Source organism: Vespula pensylvanica, chromosome 2 (genome assembly GCF_014466175.1).
Source record: "Vespula pensylvanica isolate Volc-1 chromosome 2, ASM1446617v1, whole genome shotgun sequence".
Classification (NCBI taxonomy): domain Eukaryota; kingdom Metazoa; phylum Arthropoda; class Insecta; order Hymenoptera; family Vespidae; genus Vespula; species Vespula pensylvanica.
The window spans coordinates 13,177,080-13,193,593 of record NC_057686.1 but is presented as its reverse complement, the minus strand read 5'-3'; the positions used below and the strand labels follow the sequence as shown (position 1 = coordinate 13,193,593).

The following is a 16,514-nucleotide window of genomic DNA, read 5'->3' as shown; positions in this document are numbered from 1 at the left end:
AGAAAAGAAGCATCTTTCGAATTTAGACTAAGAAATTGTTCCCAAACAAAATTAATACGAAATTTAATAGCCCGAATTTGAACGTATCTAACTGAAAGACTTATTTAACGCTATAAATGTAAGACAAGCTCTTGTTTGAACGATATAAGCGAGTAAACGAAGTGTCGTGAAACTCGCCAAAGAATAAACCGAATGATCTTCGCGAGATGAAAATAGAGTGACGAGTTTTCAGTAAAGTTTCCAAGTAAACACGTGTACGTACGTGTCAAAGGACGACGTTTTTGCAGTTAGGCGAAAAGACTACCGAGGAAAGTTCCAAAGCTCCGGGATTTCGTGGGTTGAGTAAGGCAATTACAACGGAGCAAGGAGTACGAGAAACAGAACGATTATCACGCTCGGTCGCGTTTTTAGCATTTACTCGAACTTTAAACGTTTCATCTTTGTTTTTTTTTTTTTTTTATCGTTCTCCTCATACATTTTATCTTTCTATTTTGTTAATTATTTTAAAAAAGATCAAAAGAGATAGAGGGAAACAGAGATTGGAAAGGGAGGAACTCTCGAAGAAATCTCTTCCGTGTAATCGCCGATAGTTCGCCACGGCAATAAGTCCGGATATACGAGGTACTTAAAGAGGAAAGAAAGAGATAGAGAGAAAGAGAGAAAGAGAGAGAGAAAGGCAACTCCTGCATGCACATTCCTTGGCCCTTCTCGCGCGACATAGGGCCTCGGATGCGGTTAGGGCCGGAGTATACATGCTCGAGCTGTCTTTAATATGCGACGGACAAGCTGACCTCGCCCTTTTGCTGCTCGTTTCAGACTATTATCCGTGTACGTAGAGAACGCAGCTACTTACTCGACGGGTTACTACTAGAGAATTTATAATAACCACGTTATGCGCTCGCCATAAGCGCAAGTCGGTGCCGTCTTCGAAAGGCGGCTACATCTTCGCCTCGACCGCGGCGACGTTTCTGCGGCGAAATTTTTGCACCGTATAAAAGGTTATCGAGAATAAAGAAAGAAAACTTAGGTACGCGCGTGCCATACCTACGATTAATACCTCGAATACTTCGCATTTACGAGCGTGAAACTTTAATCTTCATGATTTAATGACTCTCGCGATGACACGAGCTGTCGCCTGGCTCCTAAATCTGTCGGACGAGCGAACGACCGTAACGAACATTGGAACGTTCTTCGGAAGCGTTCAACGGTGAAATCGTTAATGATGAAGAGTGCTTTACACTATGAAGAAGACTATTATAGATCGGGCTCATATAAGAAAAAAAAAAAAAGAAAAAAAAAAAAGAAAAAAACCAAATGAGAACAGACGATCGAGGAATTAAAGCGCGAAGTTCGTAAAAAAGAGAAGGAGAGAGACGAAACACGAGAAAAAATATAAAAAATTAAATCAGTGTTCAGGAGCAAGGTCGCGTACGAGTCCAAAGTCATTCTCCTCGTTCTCGAAGCGATGGATTTTACACTGGTAAAGTCAAGGTCGGATTTTCAAGCGACTTCTCTTGAGGAACATATGTCACTTGGCAAATGGTAGTGCGCGAGCTCTTTGGTGCACTTTGCGCTATAAACCACGGTCCAGCTGTAATCCTGCTCCTCCTTTTTCTCCATCTCCATCCTCATTTCTATCTTCCTCTTCTTCTTCTTCTTCTTCTTCTTCTTCCTCTTCCTCTTCCTCTTCTCCTTCTTCTTCCTCTTTTGTTTCTGTTTCTTCTTCTTCTTATTCGTTCTTACTTCGTTCGACCACTGTTAGAGCTCCACGGCTCGGTGAGTTCCCAGGAAGGTTCGGCGGGCGAGCTATAGCAACGGCAGCAATTGGACGTAGTTACGCATCGAATGACGATGCAAGCGAGGTGCGGAAGGCTAGTCCTGCATCTCTCTTTCTCTCTCTCTTTCTATGTCTCTCTCTGTCTCTCTTTGTCTCACTCTCTCACTCTCTCCCTCTCGATCTCGTCTTTTCTCGCACCGTTAGCGAAGGAAACTGGATCTGGTAGATGCGTTTCGTGGAAAAGCATTGTTCGTATAACACACACGTGCACGCGAATCCCACTCTCTGAAAGTACTACCGTCCAGTCCTAGTACACCTGCTGTAGAAATCGAATGAGAACGAATCAGCCGTAGCAGATGATCGTATTGTTCGTCCACCCGCACTATTCGAGCTCGTTTTGCCTTTCGTTCTCTTTATACGTTTGAATTCGTTGGTCAAAGGCTTTCCGAATCGCAATTCCGATCGAGTTCGATCTTACTAGACCTAGTAGTGCTTCGTTTCGAACGACATGTTAGAAAGATATATATATATATATATATATATATATATATATATATATATATATATTCTCTTAACAAGTATATCTTCGTTAACTTTCGAACAAAGTAATTCTTGCGTAAAATAGAGCGATCGTTATGAGTTAAAATACGAACGAGCCGAGAAGGGCGGTAAATCACGGGGATACAAGATGTCCGAGCAATTTGTATCGAGAAGAGTTCAACTTGATTTTCTTGAGGGAACGAAGTGTCCTCCGGAAAAACTAGAAAACTACTGCTAGAGATGGTAACTTGCCAGAGTGTTTGAGGAAAAGGAAGAGAGGACAAGAGAACACGCCAGAAAAATATGAAGAAAGAAAAGAAAAAAGACAGAAAGGAAGAAACAAAAAAAAAAGAAAGAAAGAAAGAAAGAAAAAAAGAAAGAAAAAGAAAGAAAGCAAAACAGGAAGGAAGGAAGGAAGGAAGGAAGGAAGGAAGGAAGGAAGGAATGAAGGAAAGAAGGACGAAAGTCTTTGAAAACGAGAGAAGGAAAAAGATGAGACGGAGATAAATCCCTTGCTAGCACAACGACGTCTCTCGATTTCGTAACGTTTTCCTTTTACGAGTCTCTCAGGGCGCATTAGTCGGCCGATGGCACGTTACATACTCCACGATCCTAATTATTAATGTTACGGTTATTACCGTTATAGCCACCGCAGGAGAACGACTTCGACCGTCTCGTAAAGTAACGCCTTATCGATCCAACGAACGCGCTCTGGCACACACCATGTCCCCACCAACTCCCTCCCACCTTCACCCCCATCGACTCTCCTTTCTCTTTTTTTCTTTCTACTCTACCTCTTCTACTCGCGCTCCTACGCTTTCTTTTTCCACGAGTTGACTCGTGAAACGAACGAGACGATGGTCTCCGACGAACGATTCGCGCCGACTATTCGATACGTTCGCGCTATGCTAACGAAGCAGAAAACCTGATTTAGATCCAACGCTTCGAGATCGTATACCTATTTCAAATCGTTTCCCTTCCTTCTTTCTTTCTTCTTTTTTTTTTTTTATAAATTCATCCAAAGTAACTACTCGCGGATTATAACTCGCGTATTGGTATCGTTTTTCTATAAAACAATCAGATTTCAATTCGATTCAAGCCACTTGGAATTGAAACTTGAAAAAATTAAATTCTTTCTAGTGAGAACTTATTGTTAGGGAAAATGACTTTTTGCTTGATTACGATCGTAGACCCGGTCTCTTGCCAAACGATTCATCTTCGTGCACTTTATTAATCCAGCCACGCGTGCTCTTCCATTTCTTCCATTACCGTCTTGCGCATAGGATGAAAATTTATTCGATTCTTCTCTCTCCTTTCTCTCTCTCTCTCTCTTTCTCTCTTTCTTTCTTTCTGATTCTATCTCTTTTCTCTCTTTAGCTTTTCGTTTGGCTCTTTGGTCCTATCCAGGGAAACCTTCTGACCTCTTTACTATTACGTACGAGGAATATGAATCCCGAACTACGTTCGAACGTGCATCTCCTTACGCGTCCGTTGAGAAATGGAGAACTGGGAATTAATGTTTCTTTTTCCATCCTCACTTTCTTTCACTTTCTTTAATGTAGATTTTTCGTGAAGCAGCGAAAAGAATTTAAATTCTAGCCTTTCATGCCGTTCTCTTGTAATAATAGAGACACCTGGGAAGAGCCATGCATCATTGTAAAAAAATTTTACGATTCTTTCCTGCTTTTCTTGCTTGCGATTCTTTCAGCCTAACATCGAGAATTTGACAGTACGTAGAAACGTGCGAGCGATTCCCATGCTCGTTCGGCCTATGTAAATCGAATTTCGGATAATGCGATATAAATCGTTATAGAGAAAAGGCCTGTTATAAAGTTTTATTAAAATTTATAAGACGCTATATTCCAGCGCAAAAATATCCGCTTTGTATTCGACATTGTAATCGAAGGACTTCGAATTGTCAACAATATCCAAAGTACATCGTGCTTGGCGCTTTTGTGTATTTTCTAAAAACAAACAAAGCTTGGGCACGGGATACGAGTACAGGGAGCTCGGTTGAAGGTGATCGAAAAGTCATGTCAGTCTAGTTTCAGACGCGAACGGATATGCAAGGTACGCGATACTTTCTTGAGCTATACGCTCGATAGAACTGATAAAAGGATTTCATCGATTTTTCCATGCACTTGCAAACGTTTTAGTAAGTAATTGGAGGAGACATACAATATAAAATCGAGATCGTAGAGAAACTTTTATTCGCCTTTACGTTTTACCTCGAACGACGACATACGTTACTATCCACGTTTTTCTCTTGTGATTGTAGAATCGTCGTCGTAGGAAGTGGAACATAGAAGAAAGAAAAGGAGGAGCATAGAAGAAAGAAAAAGAGGAGCGGAAGAAAGATCCAAGCAAGCGACTTCCATTCACGCATCGTTCACAGTGAGTCAATGAAAATCGAACGTTTTACGATCTTCCTTATATCCTACCTTTTTTACTCCGTTACAATGTCGACGAATTATTCGGGACGGTAGATTAGAAATTATGTCCGAATCTAACCGATCGAGTTTTACGACGTAACTCGCCAGGATTTTGCTAGTCAAAGTCGCTAGTAAGATGTTTGGAAATTTATCGTCAATTCGACTAACAATAAGGACCACCGTCCGCGTCGATCGTAAAGAAACATCGCCATCACTGTTCACCGATAACCGCTCTACGTATCGTTGAACGATCGTCGAATCGTTTTGATACCATGACGATCTTTATGAGCGCAACTGTACCGTCTCGACGAGATATTACACTCTTCCCCTTCACCCTTACATCCTTCTTCTCCTCCTTACCCCTGTTTTCTTTTAAAGAATAAACGAACCTTCCTACGTAGGTCGTAACACGTTGACCAAAAAAAACTCTCCTCTGTCTCGAACGATTCAACATCTTGACGTACGATACGAACTTTTTCCTCGCGTTTACTACACTTTGATTTCTCTCGTGACCAACACTATATCGTCGTTTATGGCCGTACGTACCTACCAGGATACATGAGACCTCAACATTTTCATTTTTCGTTCGATCTCTACTATTTACTTTCTTTTCTATTGTTACGTTTCTTAGAATCGCTCACAGCCGATGTTTTGATAATCTCTATGTTATATACTTTAATGTTATTTGTATATATATTATGAACCGACGTTAATAATGATATTAATATTATATATATGATTATATAATATAATATATATATTATTATATATAATATATATATATAATATTAATATATATATATATATATTAATATGATAGATATGATATTATAGCAGATATTAAATATCGAAAAGAATGATTTCGTGCATTATTGAATTATTCGATTATTTCATGTGAATAAGAATTATTTATGAAGTATAATTCTTATTAGCATGGAACACGAACGCTTGGAAATTAATCGATTAACTTGCTGTATCATTTCGCACGAGTACGTATCCCGCGTAAATAATTTATAACCTCGGGATGTATTATTAATCGTATACATGTGATATAGAAAAGGTAGAATAATAACAAATCGTTCCGCGTTCCATCCAGCTTTGGTTGCGTTTAAATTCGCAATTAAAGTGATCGTGAATATCATAATAGACTGAGAGTTTCGTCTTAGAGATGGAAATAAATTTCAAGCTGGAGTTCTCTTCTTACAGCGGCGATATCTCAACGAGAGAAACCAATGCAGGATGCCGGACATATTTTTTATCTTTCTCTCTCTTTCTCTGCGAAGAGAGATAAGTAGATAGAAGAGCAGACATCTTTCGGTATCTATCGCAATCTCAAGCATCTCTAAACTCGATCCTTGGCCATTACGTTAGGCGTCGTGTACCGCTTTGCCAGTGTCGTTCGAGACACTTACACGACGATTCGTTATACTCTCCGGTCTCGGAGTAGACCCTCTTTATCTCCCTTTCGTAAGACAGAGAGTACGATCGACGGTAGCGCAACGTGTGTGCGGTAGGCCTGCATAAGCTTGGGAATTTGATCTTATATTTGCGTCAGCACATCTCTCAGGAACGAAGATGAAAATCGAAAGAGAAAGGAGTACAAAGGATGAACGGGATGAGAGAGAGAGAGAGAGAGAGAGAGAGAGAGAGAGAGAGAGAGAGAGAGAAGGAGAAAGAGAGAAAGAGATAAAGAGAGTCAAGCATCTCCATGCTCCTTGCTTATGTTAGCTTCTCTCTTCCACCCCTACTTCGAGATATCTCGAGTGGCAGTGTAACGCGGTAGAACGGTACGTAATTAACGCCTCATGTAGATGCTATCGGCTCGTGGAAGATACGCGAAGGGAAAGGGCCGCGTGACGACCGGTGATATACGGCCTTAGCCTACCGTAATGGAATATTATTATCGGTCAGCATCAACTCGTTGGGGTTGAATTAGTGACAGTGGTGATGCGCCTCTGGCAACGACGCCGTCGTTGACATCGTCGACGTTGACGTCGTTTTCATGTTGCTTCGTATTCGACAAACTAAACTATCCCTCTTTTATTATACTCCATTTTCTTTCTTTTTTTTGTCTTATAAATAGAAAATCTGTTTTGCAACTGAATAAAAGTGAATATTTAGTTGACTATAATACAAAGTAGGTATGTAGATTTTCGAATAGAATTAGTGATAATGGTTGTGCGCCTCTGGCGACGACGCCGTCGTTGACATCGTTGACGTTGACGTCGTTTTCATGCTGCTCGCTGTCCGACGAACTAAACTATCTCTCTTTTATTATACCATATTCTCTTTCTTTCTTCTTCCTATAGATAGAAACTCTCCTTTGCAAGCGAATAAAAGTGAATATCTAGTTAAGAGAGTGATATAAAATAGGTATAGATTTTGTCGATCTCTCGAAGAGCCGGCAATTTTTGGAATTTTCAGAAATGGAGAATTTCTGCAGCTCGAGAAAATATCGTGGGATCGATCGGCCGATAAAGAGAAACCGTTCGTAAAAAGTCGATACCTTCTTCGGACAGACAATAACCTTTGATTGTATCGGTCCACGTGTTCGAAGAAAAATTTTCGTTAAGGATCTAAAATTTGTAAAGTTTCTTTTCGTTCGGATTTGCCAACGTTCTTTGTTTCTCTATGAATGAGTTTAGACTTTGAGAGTTAAATATAGAGTTTAGCGCGAGGATAATACCGAAGTGGCTTATCCGAGGAAGTTTATCGAGTATAATCGTCGAACAAAAGGATCGAGCTGTTTCGACGAGGAACATCAAAAAGACGTTCGATCGGTAAAATAATGTGAAAACGAAAACGCGTTGAAAGTCGATAGATAGAAACTGAATGGAAAACTAGGAAGGTGAAGGGAACGGAAGGAAAGGAAAGGAAAGGAAAGGATTCGAGGGGCCATTGTGTTGTTAGAACTCCCTGTCGAACTTTGTTGTGACTTCTTAAAAAGTCGTAAAGGACGTAGAAAGGCAACACGTTCCAAAAGTGTCTTTCACTAACGTGAACGTTTTCCAACATAGATTCTTCTTTTTCATCTCCTGACCGACATCTCTTATCTGTCCTTAGCTGGGACGATTATTTTGCCTTTTACCGGCAAGATATCTCGTAGCTCTTTTCTGGTCGATCCTTCAGCTCTTCTGATAATACGATTTTTCTACTACAAATCGAATGACACTATTTGAGCATTTACCGAAAGAGGATACACAACGAGCGACATATTTTCGATACGAGCGAGCCCTTCTCGTCTGCCTGAAATATAGATTCGGATTTACAAAAACGAATGGACTGATCAGTATTCCCGATGCATATTTCATTCGCGCGGGTTGCCCCGATGCTACTGCTGATAATTTATGTGGCTGTTAATTTCTACGATAGCAGTTCGCCCGGTGGCGATTTATTTACACTGGAAATACGGTCATTAGTATTTATTTGTAATCACCAAACGAAATTGTATTAACGAACGAACGAAGACAATCGTTCGTCGATCGTTGAGAAAAAAAAAATTGCTACCGAGAAAAGCGGATTAATTCGAACGGAGTAATTGTTCTTCGAAAAAGACTATTTTGCCTGTCTCTCTCTCTCTCTCTCTCTCTCTCTCTCTCTCTCTCTCTTTCTGTGTGTACTTTTTGAGCTCACTTCGTTTCGCTTCAGTTTACACTGATATCATTTCTGCCGGATAACAGCCGTAATCCTTAAGGAGCAAGTGTGGAAGATGGCCGCATGGCCGGTTAAACGTCGTTTAATAAAGCACATAAAAGAGGTACGGAGGGCGCGAAAGTAACGTGCAAAGTATGTAATAACGGTGCGGCCGGAGAATACATGCGATTAAAGGGAAGAAAGGTGAGAGGAGTAAGAGTAGGGAGGGATAAACGATCCGACAGCGAGAGAAAGAGAACGACGAGGTGGAGAGAAGTAGTGGTAGTAGTAGTAGTAGTAGTACTAGTACTACTAGTAGTAGTAGTAGTAATAGTAGTAGGGTGAGAGCTCGTAGAATGCGGGAGGAAGATTCTAGGTGCGCCTTTCAAAGTGAAAATTGAGACGCGATTACGTACTTTATGGTAGTGACGATTTTCGAAAAATATGGCCGCATACCGACGCAACGGCTAAGTCATAAAATCAGCATATTCCCAGGGCGGCGGAGAACAGTATCATGAATTTCTCGAAGGGAAAGAAAGTAAGAGCCTCGGATCTGGAACGAAGGATTTATTCGAGCATGGATTACGGTTTGCCTTCTTCGTCAAGCGCGCTTGGTGATGCACACAGAAACGCACACGAACGAACGAATTATGCATTAATTCCTTTTTCCTTTTTTCTTTTATTCTACGAAATTTGTATATTTGAAAAAAGAGAAACATGATTTAAGTATAAGATATTATAAAAATCGAGAGAACAACCTGGAACCCGAGAGATACGAGACCGAGAATATACTTTTCGACTCTATTTGTGACTACCTCGAGTTTTTTCTCATCAAACTCGTGAACTTCGACGTTCTGTGTTATTCGTGAAGATGAATCCGGACGACATTGTTACATCGGCGTTGTTTCAGGAAACGAGGGTAATGTAATCGCGCAACATGCAATTGATACGTTCCTACGCGAATATAGAGAAGTGAAAGAAAGAGAGAGAAAGAGAGGGAGAGTGAAAAAAATTTCTTTCTCTGTTGAAACAATGCATGCATCCGCCGGAAGCGACACCCTTTTTTTGAACGTGTTTGTTAGTATATGCGAAGACTATACTTGTCTCTCTCTCTCTCTCTCTCTCTCTCTCTCTCTCTCTCTCTCTCTCTCCCTCTTTCTATCTCTTCCTTTCTCCGAACCATTGGTCTTTGGTTGGTGTAACATGCTGCGTTTATACGTCGACTATTACTCATTCGCCTCCGGCCCCCCTCACACATACATACACTCTCTCTCTCTCTCTCTCTCTCTCTCTCTCTTTCTCTCTCTCTCTTTCTCTCTCTCTCTCTCTCCCCTCTCTTTCTCTCTTACCTTTACCCTTCTTCCTTTAGCCGACAGCTTACATCAGTGCAGCGCGCAGTAAACATGCACTTTCAACGTTACATCTGTCTAGAGCGCGCGCGTTGTTACTCGCTTGAACTCTCCTCTACTTTACCTTGGAATCTTCTTTTTCTTCTTATTCTTCTTCTTCTCCTCTTTCTTCTCCTCTTTTCTCTACGTTCCTTCCGTCTACCAACTTACCTTCCGTCTCGTGGAATCCGCGTAACGGTACGCGTTGAAATTGTGGCATATCGAAAGCGCGAATTGCACCGGCGGTACCGTGAAATTACACCCATTGCCCGGTACAAGAAAACCACTGCGCGTACTGCGTATCGTCCTGCCGGCGTTCCTGCTCCTTCTCACTGTTGTTTCCTTCCCTCAAAACTTGTACGTACGTACGTGCGCCAAGTTTTCCTTCGTGCAAGTATCTCGGTACTCGTTTTCAAACTTTACGCGTTTTCTCAATGAAAAAATCGAATTTTTTTTTTTCTTTTTCTTTTATCTAGACAAAAAGTAGCTTTTCGATCTTCGTTCTCGAAGGAGATGTTCTTGGATTAGTTGGATTAGTTGTCGGTTCTTTGAACGAACATCTTGTGTGAAGAGAAGAGAGAGACGGAGAAAGGGGGAGGAGTGTGTGGCCGATAGATCGCGGGATCGCTTTTGATCACCGAAAATAAAGGAGCGATTCTAATCTACGGTCTGTACACGTCAGCCAATTAGAGTTCACCGCGAGCGTTTCCTCCAAGTTAGATTGCTGGATCTACTCGGTGTACTTAATGAGAACGTTCCTATAATCGTTTGAAGAAAGCAAGAGAAATACTCTCGATTTAATACCGTCGGCTGTGTCAACTAATCGACTTGATGCGACGACGAATTTCTTCTTCAGAATTTCCAAATGGAATATCGAAACGTCCCGTATATTTCAAGATCAGAAAGATTCTCCTCTTGGAAGTTACTTTTGTCGAAGGTGCGTCGATTGAAAGATGAGGTAGAATCGATCATTGGAACGGAGGAAGACTCGAAATAAAGCTCGCTTTAATTTCGTTTCTAGAAAAGTGCAGCAACCGATAATGGCCAGTCGTTTCTCCTAAGAAGTCGGAACGTGGACCATCGGCTCCACAGTAATAACGGTAGTCGCTACAAACTCTCATTGCCTTTGGGCTATCTCTTTATTGGACGCTTCCTTGCATAATCAATACCAACCATTTCTTTCCTCGATAAGTAGTATATATACCTACCGAGAACCTACTTTTATCCACTCTTCAGATGCGGAATAACATTATTCCGAAAGAATGGTATTATCGTTTCTCTTCTTTTCACTTCTTCTTCGATCATGCCTAGATGAACTTTCTTTAAAATGCAGATATCTCGTTTCTTACCATCGAATGTTGATCATACGTACGTACGTACGTATGGATATATTATCGTATTCAATATTATACGTCGAGAAGTTTAAAAAGAAAAGATTAAGAGAATAATAGAGAGCCGTACGAGAAAGTAGTACGAAGGAAACGTCAGTGACTCGCAAAAGAATGTCCGTGTCATTCGCGAGTGTCGAACCGAAACGAAATAAAGAGGTAAGACGGATCTTGTAGACATTGGAGACAGGAAGTCGTTGGTAGTCTTCTTCCTCCCTCTTTCTCTCTTTCTATATATATATATATATATATATATATATATATATATATATATCCATCCATCTCTCTCTCTCTCTCTTTCTCTCTCTTTTCTTTCTCATTTCTTACTTTTCTTATATACTTCATCTTTCTCGCATTTACCGTGTAACCTGAAACTTCGAGTGGCAAAAGGGAATCCTAAGAGGAGACAGAAGATTAATCTGGGAGTCGAACGCGATAGGAAAAAAAAAAGAAAAAAATAAGAAAAGAAAGAAAAGGAAAGAGGAAGAGAAAAAGAAAAAGGACTACGGCCCGACCAAACGAACTTTGCCTGGATCTTTCCTGCTCCTTTATATACGCACCTACATATATATATATATATATATAAAGAGAAACTCTCTACTGACACCCCACCATCTTGGGCGTTAGTCGGAAGAATATTCTCAAGTAAGAGAAGTCGGGTGATGGAGGTGGCGAATATCGCGAGAAAAGATGGAGTAGTCAGAGAAGACTTTTTAAGTCCGTGAACGATTAAATATCATATTCAAATATTCCACCGTCTGTTACTTTAACCACGATGAAACGTTTCCTTTCCATCCACTTTGATGTTTTTCTTTCCCGTTTAAAGGTGGCCGTCTATCTTCTTTCTTCTCGGATTCCATAGATCTCAACGTCAAAACGGTACGATAGAAAAATCATAATTCCTTCTCGTGGCTGGACACGAGAGACGAGAGGCTCGCCACGTCTCAAGCAGCAAGACACGGTACTCTGGGTTGTTCCGATGTTCCTCGTTATCCTTTTTCTCAGTTTACACAAATCGTAGGATCTTCAATTTTTTTTTCTCCTTTTTCTTTTTTCTTCTTGTTCTTCTTATCCCAAAGAAGCTGGAGCGAGTGGCTCGAACGGGAAAGCAACGAAGAGATAAGAAAAAGAAGGGAGTCAGCCGAATAATAGGAGAAGTTACACCAAGAAAAAGAGAAGGAAGGCGAGAAGAGAAGGCACGACCCGGAGGGTCCCTGAAACGAAGGCAAGGGAAGACGAGAAGAAGGTACCCTGCATTCCTTCACGCTTATTGGTTTCATCAGATTGCTTTGCTTCTATTAGGTGTGCTGTCTATACGGATATACCACGTACCGTCGGCACGTTCTCTAATACCCCGAAGGAACACCAAACAAATGAAACGACGCGCTCCGCTCCGCTCTTCTCCTCTCCACTCCTCCCTCTTTCCATCCCTCCCTCTCTCTCTCTCTCTCTCTCTCTCTCTCTCTCTCTCTCTCTCTCTCGATTCTCTTCCTCTTCCTCAGCCACAGCCATCCGCTTCTCCAATATATATATATATATATATATATATATATATATATATCTTCTTCCCTTCCCATGCTTCCACCCTCTTCTCCTATCTCTACGCCACACCACGTTCTCGAGTAGCAAGAGACCGTTCGATAGTAGTTGCGCAATATGGGGTCGAAGAACCACACCTCCACACCTATATATACCTTCGATAAACGTTCGTATTGTATACGAGGGCGCACACACCCATGTAAATTTCGGAAACCCGCTCATATGCATGTACATCCTCCATAAGTGCCTATTTCGTACCGTTGAAACCATTTTGACGTTCGAATGCATCGAGACAGATAGTCGACTAAGTAGATGAAATTGCAAATAATTAATCACAAACGAGATGAATGAATAAAATACACGAGTAAACAAACAGGACAAGTTAATAAAAACTGATGAAAGAAGACGAGATAGAGTAGGATGATCTTTTCTTCATTCATCCTTCCGTACGATAAAAGTGATCAGTGGGGTGAAAGATGGGGATGATCAGTAGAAAAAGAAAAGGAGATAAATGGATAATCTTGATCAGATTTATCGGACTTTTAATTCTATAAACGGATTAAGGGGATAACGTTCGATGGGGGATGGACTTGTTAATATCTTCGCGTCAATGTTTACGCGATACTTCTTAAATGTTTACACGTATAGACGTGAAATGAGACGTTAGTAAATAAAATCAAACAAAAGGATCTATTATACGTTAATATCGAACGAATACGAACGAATACAACGTTGATTAAGATGAATGAAATTGAGAAAGAAAGTTGCGAGCAATCATTGGTTCAGGTAGCACTGACATATCCCTTGAAACGTAATCAAGTGTCGAAGTAATACGAAACTCGCTTACATAGCTAAGTATTTAGGTATGCATATATCGGGTTATCGTGTATATACGGATATATATATATATATATATATATATATATATGTATGTATGTATGTAGTAGGAGGATCAGTGGCCGCGTTTCTAGTATCAACGAGCGTAAGTATCATCGACTTAGAGTAGTACTCCATGGCTGGGCAAAGAACGAAGAAGGCGGTAAGAAAAGAAAGTACGGTAAGCGTACAATGAAAGGGCACTTGCAGCTATATAATACATATGTATATATGGGGATGCACTATATACATTTACATATATGTAGATGCGCCGTACGCTCCGAATGCAGCACTTGAGGGCCGTGGAGGGCGGCTACGTGTACGTCGTACACGTCGTCGACTTCCTTAGATCGTATATTGCGAGATTTATAAATCTTGTAAATATTCAAATTGATTCGCTTATTAAATCCCGTGAACATTGTAGGATAGAATCGGTCTTCTGTCTCTCTTTCTATCTCTTTCTATTTTTCTCTCTTTCTTTCATTCTCTTTCTCTCTCTCTCTCTCTCTTTCGTTATTCAGCGAGAAAATATCAGAGAAGATACAGCAATGGTAAAAATTAAAATCGGAAAACGCGATGAACCCGAAAATCGATCGTCATATACGCGTGTTCTATGATTAACGCGTTCACTGAACATTTAAATAATTGTACATAAATCGATATGTTTAACTAGTGTTTGAAAATTTACGAGAGAAAAAGAAACAAGAGAGAAAGAGAATTGTTATTATTAAAAATTCGAAACAAAAAAGGAAGAAGAGAAAACATTCACTGTCATATCTTTATCGAATATTTAACATAACAGAAATATCATTAATAACGAGTGTTTTAAAAACGTTTAAGATAAATCTTAAGCATAGGGCGTCGATGAGACTTTAATTAATGAAGTACGATACGCGAAGCATAGCCGTAAAGATTAAAATCATGCGCGAAAAATTAGCGTGTGATAAGAACGGCGAGTAGAAGAGAACGATGTTCCGTAACGGCGCGACGCGCCTCGACGCCAAGTGGGATGATAACAATCGGCGGGCAAGTAGCCGTGAATTGCGCGTTTAGTGGCATGTCCGTCGTTAACGTCCGCGCACGTCCGTCCGTTGGTTGGTCCGTCCATCCGTCCGTCGGTCCGTCTGTTTGTCTGTTCGTCTGTCCGTCTGTTCGTTTGTCCGTAGATCCGTCGGTCCGTCGGTCCGTTTCACGTAGTAGCTCGAACATAGACCATAGCTAGCAAACCGCATATCTGAACATCGTTCGCCCGTGAAGAAGAGAAGAAGCGCGAAGTACTATCGACTCGCTTTTCCATGCTTCGACCTTCCTCGGAACGCGTTGATGTTTCTCTTCTAGTCCTCCTCGTCGTCACGTTATATTTCATTTTTACGACGTATTACAAGTTGCGCGTTAACTTTCACCTCCCCGAGGCCGTATATACGGGATGTACCATATACTGGACTCATAATACGTAAGCGTAACTCCGGAGGGCGAACTTTCCATACAAAAATAACAAGTAAAACTTTATACAAACGTTCGTCCTATAACATTGTTTTTGAATTAGAATTCTCCATATTCAGAGAAGTGACCACATATATGTACATACATACATATATATATACATACATACATACATACATATATACGATCGTCTGCGATCTGGTGTTTCCATTAAACTTTTTTTTTACTCGTTTAAAAATACTTTTCTTAATTGACGCGAATGTTTTCCTTTTTCTTTTTTCTTTTTTTGTTCCTTTTGTACTGTTTTTATGCATCGAAGTTATCCGCCTATATACTTTACACACCTTGTATGTACATATATCATCAGATGGGCGTAATTATGCGATTGCGCTTTTATGTTCTTTCCAATCTTTTTATGTTCGCTACATTCTGACGGATAAAGCACTGAGAAATTTATTGAACGTTCCGTAGATCGGCTTGAGCAAGAAGAATCCCGAGCACGATCTCGCAAAGAGGAGTGCCTCGAAATCGGCGAAGAACACGATGACCCTCGCTTCCGCGGACTCTATCTTCTAAGGAATATCGAAGAGAATATTCAAAGGCTCGCTGCGAGAGAGTATGGCTAACGGTACAAACCGCACGAGTGGCATAGAACGCGTGCAACGCGATGCAAAGCGAGGGACGACCTCTCTTTCTACGAATAACTCTACTTTTCTTTCTATACCTCTCTTTCCTTTCTTTCTTTCTTTCTTTCTTTCTTCTTTTTTTCTTCTTTCTTTCTTTATTTCTTTCTTTTGCATATCTCGCTTCGCGAGAAATGCAGGCGACTGTAATATGTCGACTCCCGCGAAGAAAGTATCACCGGACACGGAAGCACACGGAGACTTTGCGTGTCGTCAGCTTATTTCCTCTTTCTCTCTCTCTTTCTCTCTCTCTTTCTGTCTCTCTCTCTCTCTCTCTCTCTCTCTCTCTCTCTCTCTCTCTCTCTCTTTCTCTGTATTCTTCTCTTTTACTCTAACGGTCGCATCTTTTCAACCGCAACCATACGTGTTTTTCTCTTGTACTTATTTTCAAAACGGTTTCTAAACGCGTGCACAATGATAGAGAAAGAGACACGATGTGTCAAGACTCGCTTGATACTTCGTTACATTCCATTCGTTTTTTTCCTTACGTGGAAGCTTCAAGAATCTATGATCCACTATAATTAAATGTTCGCGACATAGTAAGAATGTCAAGAAAAAGAAAAAGACAGGAAAAGCTGGAATCCAATTTACGCTTATCACCAGAGATTTATCGTAAAATCTCGTTTACTTTTTCTTTGCGTAAGAACGTCACGATGACTATAGAAACAGGCTTGAACAAGACAGCCCCTCGCTGTCTAGCATTGTCCCTTTCAGGGTCCCTTCATCGGTCTTGTTATCGTGTAGTCCGTGGTTGTAACACAACTCGCATTATTACCATATAATTACGAGCATGCTCGACGAAGCTCGACGTCACG

The 16,514-nt window shown here is 40.8% G+C and overlaps 2 protein-coding genes across 2 annotated transcripts in view; one reads left to right on the top strand and one right to left on the bottom strand.

Moving 5' to 3' along the window:
* Window positions 1–16,514, bottom strand: part of LOC122626904 (autophagy-related protein 16) — a 336,905-nt gene that overhangs the window by 78,127 nt on the left and 242,264 nt on the right. The gene's annotated exons all lie outside the window — the stretch shown is intronic.
* The window catches only part of LOC122626903, a 156,739-nt gene that overhangs the window by 33,196 nt on the left and 107,029 nt on the right, over window positions 1–16,514 (top strand). The window contains exon 2 of the mRNA XM_043807477.1: window positions 4,596–4,711. The gene's annotated coding sequence lies outside the window, so the exon portion shown is untranslated. The remainder of the gene's footprint in view (window positions 1–4,595; window positions 4,712–16,514) is intronic.